This window comes from Elephantulus edwardii, unplaced genomic scaffold, assembly GCF_000299155.1.
Source record: "Elephantulus edwardii isolate Elephantulus edwardi_28Jun2011 unplaced genomic scaffold, EleEdw1.0 scaffold00448, whole genome shotgun sequence".
Taxonomy (NCBI): domain Eukaryota; kingdom Metazoa; phylum Chordata; class Mammalia; order Macroscelidea; family Macroscelididae; genus Elephantulus; species Elephantulus edwardii.
Genome location: NW_006400198.1, coordinates 79,271 through 91,741, shown reverse-complemented (window position 1 = coordinate 91,741; position 12,471 = coordinate 79,271). Strand labels below are relative to the sequence as shown.

Here is a 12,471-nt window from a genome sequence, read left to right as displayed (position 1 = left end):
GTTCAAAGGGTCATCTATGACTTGACGGCACCTAACAACAACAACATGGCTTGAATCAGGTGCACCTTAGTTTCCAGGCTGATGTCTTTGCTTTTCTGTACTCTGGAAAGGTCCCTGATAGGTATACATTCTCCATAAATAAGAGCTAAGTTATGAACAGATATATTCACACCCTTGTTCACTCTAGCATTATTTACAAAAGCAAAATTATATAAACATCTCAAGTGTGCATCAACAGATGAATGAATAAAGAAACTATGATATATTCACACAACAGCATATTACGCAACACTAAAAATCAATAATTAATCCTTGATGCACTGTATAACATGGATGAATCAAGCAAAATTATGCAGAATAAAATAGTCGTAAAAGGACAAATATTGTAGGATACTACTATTATAAAATGGGACAAGGATGGACATTTCCTCCCATGTGATTTATTGCCTCTGAAAACCTGCTGAAGGGTCAGATATGGATTGGTTCTGACTTGATGGTAGGCAACAACAACAATTATTAAAAGCCCATGAGACTTACAGGCAGATAAACTCATACTTGGATGGTTACCATGGACAGAAAGGAAGGTAGGGAGGGAGTAAAAAATTAGTAAATAGATAATAGAGATATATTAAGCTAGATGAAAGCAAAGGCAATACACAACAGGAGGATGATAAACACAGTATCAATCACTAATAAAAAGACAACACAGGACCCTGGCGCCCCGCATGGGGAAGAAGGCAGGCAGCTGCCCTCCCCCGGCCGTGCACCCCTGGGAACCAGCGGGCAGGAAATTGGTGTGTTGCCCTGGCTCAGAGAACAAGCTCATCTACTGCAGGCCTGGCCTGGGTTGCTGCCTTTGGAAGCAAAGGAAGGTCAATAGACTATCAGCTATAGCACAGCATGAAATTTCCAAAGAGGCCTTATCTCGAAACTTCATAAAAAACCAGAACTACATGGACTAATTCTGGGGAGATTGAACAGGCCTGAGTTTTGGAAAACGATAATGTGTGACCAGCCAGAAACTAACACCAAGGAGGCCAAGTGGCAGAAGGTCTTGTATGTTTCTGGAAGAGCTTCAGAAGAACATCTACGCCCGGAAATACCAATATTGTGGGCTGTCATGTTTGAGTCCAGCGTGGTGATTCAGCAGTTGTGCGGTGTGTGTGTGTTTGTGGTTATCTGGTGGTATATGGACGAAGGTCTGCTGGCCCCTCAGTGGCTTTTTGGGACCGGCCTAGCTTCCTCACTGATTGGGTATGTTTTGTTTGCTCTCATTGGTGGAGGTGAAGGGCGCAAAATGAGTGGGCGGACCCGGTGGGCCGACCTGAAGAGTGTGCTGGTTTTCGTCACTTTTACATATGGCTTCTCACCAGTGCTGAAGACCCTGACAGAGTCAGTCAGCACTGACACCATCTACGCCATGTCGGTCTTCATGCTGCTAGGCCACCTCATCACCTTCGACTATGGTGCCAACGCTGCCATTGTATCCAGCACACTGTCCTTGAACATGGCCATCTTTGCGTCTGTCTGCCTGGCCTCGCGCCTGCCCCGGTCCTTACATGCCTTCATCATGGTGACATTTGCCCTCCAGATCTTTGCTCTGTGGCCCATGCAACAAAAGAAGCTAAAGGCACGTACTCCTCGCAGCTATGTGGGAGTCACGCTGCTTTTTGCGTTTTCAGCTTTAGGAGGCCTGCTGTCCATTAGTGGTGTGGGAGCCACACTGTTGGCCCTTCTGCTTATTTCCATCTCGTGCCTCTGCCCTTTCTACCTCATTCGCCTGCAGCTTTTTTCAAGAAAACATTCATGGGCCTTGGGATGAAGCAGAAATCAAAGAAGATTTAACCAGGTTCCTCAGCTAATTCAGGGATCCCTTCACTCTGTTATTAAGGCAAGCTGATAAATTGTCCCAACTAGTATAGGATCTGAAGACATAATTCCATTTTGGAAGTATATTCTTATGTGGGTGGAAGAGCAGAAATGGAAAGAAAACCAAAGGTAGAGATGGTGAAAGTCTTTATCCTTTTCTGCTTTTTTTGTGGGGACCTCTTGAATTGTTGCCTCTTAATTTATTTCAGTAACAAGTGAAGTGATGTGGCTTCTATTTATTAAATAGTATAACAACACCGTAAAAAAAAAAAAAAGAAAAGGAAAAAAAGACAACACAGAGAAGTATAGAAGGATTCATGATAAACAGAAACATAAGGAAGATATGGTGAAAGCACAGTACAATTATGGGTATTGAAATTAATGTTATAGAATTAAATGTGTTTTAATGACTTACTGTAAATAAATATGCTTTACAATGGCTGCGGCTAGTAGTGCCAAGGCAGCTTTGACCACCTCGGTCAGGCAGAAGGGTAAAAACATCATTGATTTGCGGGTCACCAATCTCAAGTCTGAACCAACACAGTAGATTTTAATCATCACCAGAGTCAACACTGTGCTTGTCTCTCAGCTCAAGCGGGCTATTGAAGAGGAAGGAGGCAATCCAGATAATATTGACATGTCTATTTCAACTGATACTCCAAACAAGAAACCAACCAATGGCAAAAGTAAAACAAATAAGTTGAGTGGCAATGTTTCTGTGGAAGATGATGCTTTTGCCAAGGACTGTGAATTCGAGAATCAAGAGGAACATGAATGAGATGAAAATGGCCAACTAAAGGACTTGGAAGAATTTGCAGAAAATCAGGAAGAAAATGTACCATCCAAGGATTTACTTTCTGAGGAAGAGAACAAGATTGCTCATAAACTAATAGACAGATGCAACAGAAGATATAGTAAATGAGGGCATCGAAAGTGAGGCAACTGAAGCTCAAAGAGATGAATATGATACCTTCCTAACAGCACACATTGGTGAGGAAGAAGAAAATGAGAATGATATAGTAGCAGGTTCTGGTGATGGTGAACAAGAAATATCTAAACCTCTTCCTTCAGAAGGGAACTGAGCTGAGGCTGATCACAGAGCTCATGAAGAGATGGAAACTAACGTGACTGTGAAACAAGCTGAGCATGACAACATGCCAGTCACAATCCAGGCTAAAGATGCCATTACTCTGGATTTTGATAGTTGATGACCTCTGGGAAGCAGGTGAAAATTGCAGGTTCTGAAGCAAGTAAGGCAAAAGATAGGCAGGACACCATTGCACAGAGCCCTGAGAAGGAAAACAAGGATTATGAGATGAACACAAACCATAAAGATGGTAAGAAGGAAGACTGCCCAAAGGGTGATCCTGTTGAGAAGGAAGCCAGAGAAATTTCTAAGCGAGGAATCTGGAGACAAAGCAAAGGATACATTGAAGAAAAGGCCCTCGTCTACTGCGGCCTCTGGTCAAGCAAAGAGCTCTTCAAATGAATCTAAAGGCAGCAAGACATCATACAAAGAGGACAGAGGGAAAAATAGTACTAGTGATAGCAGTGGAAGCTCAACTAAAAATATCTGAGTTAGTGGACTTTCTTCTAATACCAAAGCTGCTGATTTGAAGAACCTCTTCGGCAAATACGGAAAGATTCTGAGTGCAAAGGTAGTTAGAAGTGCTTGAAGACCTGAGGTAAATGCTATGACATTGTAACCACATCTTCATGTACAGAGCTGTCCAGAAGAATTGTACACCTTCATCGCACTGAATTACCGGGGCAGATGATTTTGTTTGAAAAAGGTAAAGGTAATCCTTCAAAGAAAGAATCAAAGAAAGAAAATGATGAAAAGAAACTGATGATTTCAAGAAAATGATGAAAAGAAAATGATGATTTCAAGAAGTTCTAGGGAGGGAGGGGGATGGTTGAAGCAGAGGGGTGAGGATGAGGGGACTGGCTAATCATAGGGTCACACAATTTGATGGGTTGAGATGGTGAAGGAAATGGGAGAGATCTGGTGTGAAAAATAATGTGTAGGAAGAAAGGAAGGAAGGAAGGGAGGGAGAGAGGGAGGGAGGGAGGGAGGGAGGAAAAAGGGAGGAAGTTAGCTCTGGGATAAAACAAATACAAGTGATAGAAATAGCAAGACTCTGGATGATAAAAGATCGTCTGAGAAATCTGAAAAGAAAGAAAACAAAGATAATAGTAGAAGGTAAAGATGAGAAGAATGATAATGAATCAAGTGCCCAAACAGAATCGGTTAAAAAAATTGAAGAAGTGAGTAAATTAAAAAAGCCCGGGACATCTTGTCATAGTAGACCAAACTAAAGGAGATCCTTCTAAATCAAGAGGAAGGCTTGAGAAAATTCATGGAAGGAGCAAGGAAAAGGAGAGAGTTTGTCTAGCTTAAAAAGAAAAAGATTACAGAAGGAAACTGATCTTACTTTTTGAAAAGATGAAGAAACAAAGATTAAGGGAACATTTGGCTTGTTTTGAAAGATTACAGCGAGCAGTGGAACTTTGAAAATGAAGAGAAATTGCAGAAAGAGAGTGAAGAAAGCGAGTATGTATTAGAATAATTAATGAATGAGAAGAACATGATCGCTTACAGAGGGAGAGAGAGCTTCTAGAAATTGAAAGGCAAAGGCTACAGAGAGAGAATGAAATGCAGACACTTGGAAAGGTAACATGTATTGAAACAGCACTGTGGTAAGAAAGCAGAACATGTTGCCCGAGAACGAGAGAAACTTGGAAGCCAGCAGCTTCATTACGGGCAACAATCAAGGGGGAGGAGGAAAGGAATTCTTTCAAAACGTTCACGTGATGTAGATCATAGGCATGATGACCCTTACTGGAATGAGAAATAAAATGTTGTCCCTAGATCCACACGCACAGTGTGGCCATGGGTCTGACTACTTTCAACAACAGAACAGATTTAATGACTTTGATCACCAAGGGAGCGGCAAGTTTCCTGTGAGTTCAGCAGTGCAGTCTTCAGCTTTTGAAAGGCAGGAATGTTTTATTGGTCACAGTGAAGTTGGGAGGAAAGCACGTTTTGCACGTAGAGAAGATCCAGGCTACAAGAGTTATACCCAAAATTTCAGTGATTCCAGACAAAATGAACCCCCACAACAAATGAACTTAGATGGAAAGTGAGAGGAGGACGAGATGAGATGAGAGGAGAGCCATCATCATTCATGACAGGTCTGATATTGCTCACCCTAGACATTCTCTAGAAGCAGGGCTTAACCGATCTAGATCAACGGCCTAGAAAAGTGAAAGCCTGGCCCCTGATGAAAGGGAAGCAAGAGCTGAAAGGTGAGAAACGATCTGGGAGAGAATTATGAGGGCACAGTGTGAGAAGTGCTCCCCCTAGGAACTGCAATAATACCACTGGCTATGGAAACAGAGAAGGAGGCAGAGGAGGAATCACAGGCTGAGGAAGGGGGCCAACATGTAGTTGAAAGCTACAGTCAGGACAGAAGTGGACCAAGGAAAGAGTGGCATCGTCCAACTTCTCAAGGGCCTGGATATCATTATGGAAGGCAAATGGGTGATGACCGGGTAGGAACAGGCATGATAATTCAACATGCAAGCAGTGCACCCCAATTATTAGGATTGTACAAATTGGTGGTAATTCTATGCCAAGAGGAAGTGGTTCCAGATTTAAGCCATTTAAGGGTTGACCTCCCAGAAGATTCTGAAAATTAGCTCACTGCCATGGTTTTAAGATAATTTATTGATATCTCTCTGACTTGCTTGAGATTTGTGTCAGACTTTCCCTCTCCTGCCTCCTTTTTAAAAAATTTCACATAATTGGCTTTTTAGAATAGTTCTGTTTTAACTTTTAATAGTTTCAACTTTATTTTTTTTCCTCTCAGCACCGGGACACATTTGAGAAGACTGGTAGTGAAATAGTTTTATTTAAAGCTGTGTGACTATAAAGAGCAGTTTGGAAAAAAAAATATTTCATAAGCTTACACTTAATTCATAATGATAAGAAGAAAACTTCACAGGAAGGGAATGGGAAGAGTATATTGATATTATTATTAATACCCATAATATGAAATTAGTATGTAATAAAATGCATATAAATGATGGATGAAAACCAATTTACTTTTAGAGCTTTCATTCAAATCACAATAAAAATAAAAAAGAAATCTTGAAGTTTCATGAAGTGACACAGGATCCAAATAGCCATGTTTTTAGTTCCAGTCTATGAAAGAGCCACATCTTAAACCCTATAATTGAGCATTTGCTTGTTTCCTTTGCATCAAATTCTACCCAGATGCACCAGTTCTAAGAACTAGGCCCCTCGATTTGTATGAGTCTCAATCTATAACCAACATCCATTGTCCCTGGGGGAACTCTTGTGTCCCCCATTGTGTCCACCTAGTCTAGTCCTCTTTCCTCTTTTCCAGAGAGTTCCAATTTTATCTAGATATCCAGTCTTTTTCCACAAATTTGTGTGGTTCAAGCCACATAGCCTACATGTAATCTCATGCCCCTTCTCAGTGACTTAATAGCTATGTCACAAAATTCTGCCTACTGGCCTGTGAGGATAGAAGCTGGCTCTAAGCATCTGATAACATTGGTTCTTCCTCCTCTAGGATCTTACCAGGGAGCAACTATTTCTTTTCCTCTGGCCTTTGTAGTATGCTGACAGGAAGTCCAGAACTATTGCAGCTGTCTCCCAACTAGCCTGAGGGGAAAAATCACTCAGCCGAAGGCTAAGCCAAAGAAAAGGGAAATAGACTAAGAGTCAGCCCTAATAACTGCAAGAGCTCTGAACTTGCAGTTACCTTGTCAATAAATGTGGTTACTTTTTAAAGTATTTACTTGTTACCAAAGGTTTTTTAGCTGACCTCACTTATACATACATCTCTGTCCACAGTTTCAGAAGACTCCTGGACTCTTCTCTTGATCGTGCTTCCTTGAAGTTATTTCCTTACTTAAAGACCATTTTCAGAGTGTAGAGCACTAGTTCAAATCCTGATTCTCCTACTTAATATTGGCATGACTTCATGTAAAATTCTTGACCTCCACATACTTTAGCTGTGTCATCTCTAAAGTGAAAACGATAGTTACATCCTGAAATTCTGTGAGCTGTAATGAGAGCTAACTCATTTGAAACTCTTAGAACCAGGATGCATGTACTGTCCTTATCCAGTGAAATTTGGCCTTCTGGTTGATATGTCCTTTCTCCAATATCAGGGTTCCACTCCACACCCCCTGTGTCAGTGTAAATGTTCACCTGTATCCTCATCCCTGAATCCATGTGCACCCTTTCCACATCCAGCTACGTATGGGCAAGAATCTCAGAGCTAATACAAGCATCTAACCAAAAGAAATAAAAGTGCTAGGTGCGGTCTTATAAAATTTAGTTCATTTTTCTTTGTTTACCCTAGAAAAGTTTCTCAGAGGCCTATTCTTATGGGCCAATGTGTAGAAAAGAGTAAGATAGTAATTGTTATTTATATTCCGTGTTGATTCTCCAGGGGCAGCCATCTTGTTACAGTAATTCTCCTATCCCATTTGGCCTCAGGTGTTTAATTTATTTGGCATTGCTGTTGAGTTCCCCCCCCCCCCTTTTCTTGGTTATGCAGCCATTGTGTGCCGTTGGGCTGGATTTAAAGGAGGGGAGGAGAAAAAGAAAATAAACTTATCAGGAAAATTCTCAAATCTATCCTCCAGAGTTCCCTCCCCCGCACCCTTTAAAAATGAGTTGAATAGTCTTTAATCCATTAAACATGGCAGTTGAGTTGATGTGACAACTCTTTTAAAAGTACATGCCTAAAAAAAATTAATACGTAAAAGTACATACCTATGACTGTTTTTCATACCCTGGCATCAGCTTGTCTGTCACTTCTCATGCAGCTTCCCTGGGAACAGTGCCATATACAGCTATCATTTTCTGCTTATAAAAGGGAAGTGAGAGATCAGGATCATTAGGTTCTATAAACACTTGAATGCCTGAGAAATGCAAAGCAATGAGCTATTTTGCAGGGCTGTTGAAACAAGAAGTGGAGAGAGGAAAAAAGAAATTATGTCTTAAAACTCCAGTGCGTATTGCTGGTCCATGATATGTAAGGAGATAGGATTTCAGGTTGAGCATTTGAATGTTAAAACAAACTAGACAAGCAATGATATTTCCAGTAAAATAGCTGCCGTACATGTGCTGCCTTGAATGGAAAAGGAAAGTAGAAACAACTAAAAATAGAAAGCAGAGAAAAGAGGGTGACATTGACCAAGTAGGCCAGATTCCTATAGCTTTGCATGGATGATAAATACTGTGTCCCTTTAAAAAAGTTAAAGTACGAGAAATAGAAAAAGGAAGACTGAAATTAGATTCTACATTTCTCTAACACATAACATTTCTGCGTCTGACTTCAACAATTGCAGGTGATCAGCTCAATGTTTTATCGTTTCCAAAAATACTTGGTGCATAAGAGAAGCAACTTGGGAGCATCTAGGCATCTTGGTTCCAATTTAGAATGTTCACTAGTTTCAATTTCTTCTTTAGCTGCTCTGTAGTTCTGAGGTAAAGAAAAAGAAAACCAACTAGCATTTAAAGTGGGTATTCTAGTACTTTTCTCTTTGAAAAAAAACCAAGAACATATAATCTGTGTCACCCTTCTTCATTTGCACAGTTAGGAGGAAAGGAAGAGTCTACTTTGGCTTTTTCATTTTGTTTTGTCTTTAAAATGTGCTATTCTTTCACAAAATGTAATGTTCTCAAGTATAGAAAGTAGACAAAGAACTTGGACCAAGTGACAATCCTTGCACTCTCATTCAATGACTGTCCACTGCTGAAGCTGCACAGCAGTCATGGCTGTGAAAATTATCATCGGACCACAACCCTTCATCAGGAACAAGCTAACTTGTAAGAACTTGATTTTATTGAAAATCAAAAGTCAGCCAACAGGATGCTCTCTGAACTCACCCAGGAAACTCTTAGCTGGAGACGTCAGGTATAACAATATTGAAAAGGCTCAGAGCAGAAAGCTCTGGGGATTGTATGGAAGGGGGAAGAGAGGAAAAAGCACATAAAGGCACACATAGACCCCAGGGCGAATTTTATCAAAGTCGCATAAAAGGTTTCAGGAAAAAGGTACATTTGAAGACTGAAACATCTAATGCATTTTTTAAGTTCAGTAAGTCCGTAATAATCATAATTGACCTAAAAGCACAGTGTAAAAATGAGCAAAATAAGCAAAGAAAAAAAATTAAGGTTGAAAGAAAATGTTTTTCCAAATAAACATTAAAAAGGTTTGGATGCATATAAACAATGTGGTTATATAAAACAACCATTCCTCACTCAAATGTTTCACAAGTATTCACTGAGCATCTATGCTGAACTAGTCTGTTCCATTTAATATATAAACAACAATGAAAAAGACAACCCTTGTCCAATCATTCTCCATTGAGAAAAAACTAAACAAAATACATATGGTTTATGAAGCAATACTCAATCCCTATAAATGATCATGATTAGTTACTTCATTGAGCACATGATAAGCCATAGGAAAGTCTATCAAGATCACAACACCTTTTAACAGAGTCCTCAATAGCATTCCTTTAAGATTAACTAATCCACCGCCATAGAGTTGACTCCAACTCATGGAGCTTGTATACGTCAGAGAGTTTAATTGTCTCATGGAGTCTCTTGACTGTAATTTTTATGGAAGCTAATCTTCAGGTCTCTCCTTCATGCTAAAATTGGTTGAGTTGAAACAGCCAGTCTTTAGGTGAGTTGTTGCTCTGTACTGTTGAGTTAGAGCCAACTCATAGCTGACTTTCCCTTGTGTTTTCAGAGGCTACAAATCTTGTGGGAAGAGACTGCCCATCTTTTTCCCATGGAGTGGTGGATTAGAACCATCTCGTACCTTGTCTACTAAACCATCAGAGCTCACTCCATGTCAGGTAAGTAAGCAATCATAAATCATTTATAAAATCTAGAACCTCTATCAAGAGTAGTAAGTTTTCATTTATTAAATGTTCTTTTTTGTTGGCTGAGTGCCATTGAGTTTATTTTCACTCAGTGATCCTGTATTTATAACAGAACGAAACCCTGCTGATTCTGACCATTGTCATTGTCCACCATGCTTAAGCTCTTAATTGTAGTCACACTGCCAATACATCTCATAGAGTGTCTTTCTCTCTCTCACTGCCCTTACACCTTTCCAGTCATTATGTCCTCTTCTGGAATTAACTTCTCAAAACAGGATAACTTCGCAGCCCTTCTTAGGACACAAATGAGTTTGTTCTTTTAGAAGTCTAGAGTATATTCAAAATTCTTCAGAAATATAAAACCTCAAAGATCAATTATTCTTCAATCTTCTTTTCAACTTTCACATGCATATGAAAGAATTGAAAATGACATGGCTTGGATAAGGTATACTTTATTATTTAAACAGACATCCTTGCTTTTAGCAAGATAACAGCAGATTTTCTCAATGCAATATGTCTTTTGCTTTCTTGACTGTTGCTTCTAAGGTTATTAATTCTGGATTCAAGTAAAATAAAATTCTTAACAACTTTAATCTTTTCTCTACCTATTGTGGTACTACTTATTGGTTCAATTGTGAAGATTTTTACTTACTTGATGTTAAAACATCTGATGGCTGTGGTCTTTGATCCTCTACAATTAAGTACTTCAAGTCTTCTTCACTTTCTGCAAACAAGGTTATGCCACCTCCATAAAATAGGTTGTTGATGAATCTTCCTCCAATCCTGGTGCCATATGCTTCTTCATATAGTCCTGCTTCTCTAATCATTTACTTACTGAAGGATTCTCTGGGCAAAAATATTGAACAATAAGAAGCATCAAACTGGAATGGAAAAGAAAGAGGAAGATGGAAGAAATACACAGAAACACTGTAACAAAAAGAATTGGCCACAGTGAATCATATCAGGAAGTATTAACCAACGGTACTAAAAAATTAAGTCAAAACTTCACTGAAGACATTGGCACAATATAACACTTCAGGAACTGATGGAATATCATATGAAGTGTTTCTGTAATATATGTAACCCTGGATAAGCACACTCATCTATGCCAATAAATTTAGAACATAACTACTTGGCCAACAAAGTGTCATAGCTGTGCCCTTTTCTAAAAAAAAAGGTAATTCTATAGAGCACAGAAATTATCAAAAAAATATTATTAATATCAGATGCAAATAAAATCTTGCTGAAGATTATTAAAAAAATGCCTGGAGCATTTGCTAGGGTACTGCCAGAAATCCAACCTGGATTCAGAAGAGATTGTGGAGTGAATGATATAGTTGATTATACCAAATTGATCTTTGTTGAAAGTAGAGAATGCCAGAAAGGTGTTAACTTGTGTTTTATTGCCTAACAAAAGGCATTTGACTGAATCATAATAAATTATAGCTAACACTGAGAAGAATGGAATTCCAGAAGACATCACTGTGACCATGTAGAACCTGTCTATGACTCAAAACCCAGTCATTCAAACCGAACAAGAGAATATGCACATTTCAAATCAGAAAATGCGTATGTCAGGGTTGTTTCCTCTCACTAACCTTATTCAGTCCTTATGATCATAAAATACTCCCTATTCCTTTTTCTCCCCTTGTTTTGTAACATACAGTCAAATCCAATTGGCACAGGAGGAGATTGTCCCTTCTTTTCAAGTGGAGCATCTGGTGGATTTGAACCACACACCTTCGAGATTTCTTTATTCCTTTTTAGATAAGGTTTTTGAAAGTCTGTTTTAAAAATTATTTCTGATTTGGAACTAATATCTTTTGTTATTTATGTTTATTTTTCTAGTCAAATTTGTTATAGCAAATAAATTATTGGTTATAAATTTGGGTATTTTGTGTTTGTATGTTTTTTAATAAAAAATAAGATATGTTTTTTAAAGTGTATAAAATCCATATTTTTATACCCAAGAAATAAAGAAAAAAATCTTATTTCTTTTCCAATCTCTTTAATACATTTCTAATGTAATTAGCCTCTTAGTAGTTACATTTTCAACTTCCTATCTTTCAAAGGCTCTTTGTGAGATATTTTCCTATATTCTTTTTGAGTGGATTGAGTAGAGTTCAAAAGACAGCAATTATTGTTGCATTCTGTGCATGTCATCTTCTTACAACACTTACAAAATATGTAAAAAATCAATAATAAATTTGCATTTGATTGCTGGTTCAGTGCCATGTATTTGATTGCTGGTTCAATGCCATGTCATAGGAAAGTATCTCTTTATATTTCATTTCTAATATTCTTCTATTTTCTCGTCAGTGAATTAACCAGTAACCTTTGTCGACTTTTGTTATTCAAACAGAACAAATTGACTCAAGGTATTTTAGAAATAAATGAATATTGAGAGTAAAATATTGTTACTCATTGCTCCTGAGTCAATTTTGACCTGCGGCAACCCCATCTCTGTGGCGAAGAATTGATCCATTAGATTTTTTTAAGAAGCAGATCACCAAATCTTATTTCTAAGGTACTACTGAGAGAGTTAAATTGATAACTTTTTTGTTAGTAGCCTGTGGTTTACCATTTATACTATTTGAGGATTCCTAAGGTAGGCTGCTGTTCTTGCTGTTGTATACTGTCAAGTCAGAACTGACTCACAGC

General features: G+C 38.6%; 2 pseudogenes; both read left to right on the top strand.

Moving 5' to 3' along the window:
- Window positions 1-1,003: 1,003 nt before the first annotated feature.
- LOC102854284 lies at window positions 1,004-1,862 on the top strand (annotated as a pseudogene).
- Window positions 1,863-2,305: 443 nt separating this feature from the next.
- On the top strand, window positions 2,306-5,564 carry LOC102853878 (annotated as a pseudogene).
- Window positions 5,565-12,471: the final 6,907 nt, after the last annotated feature.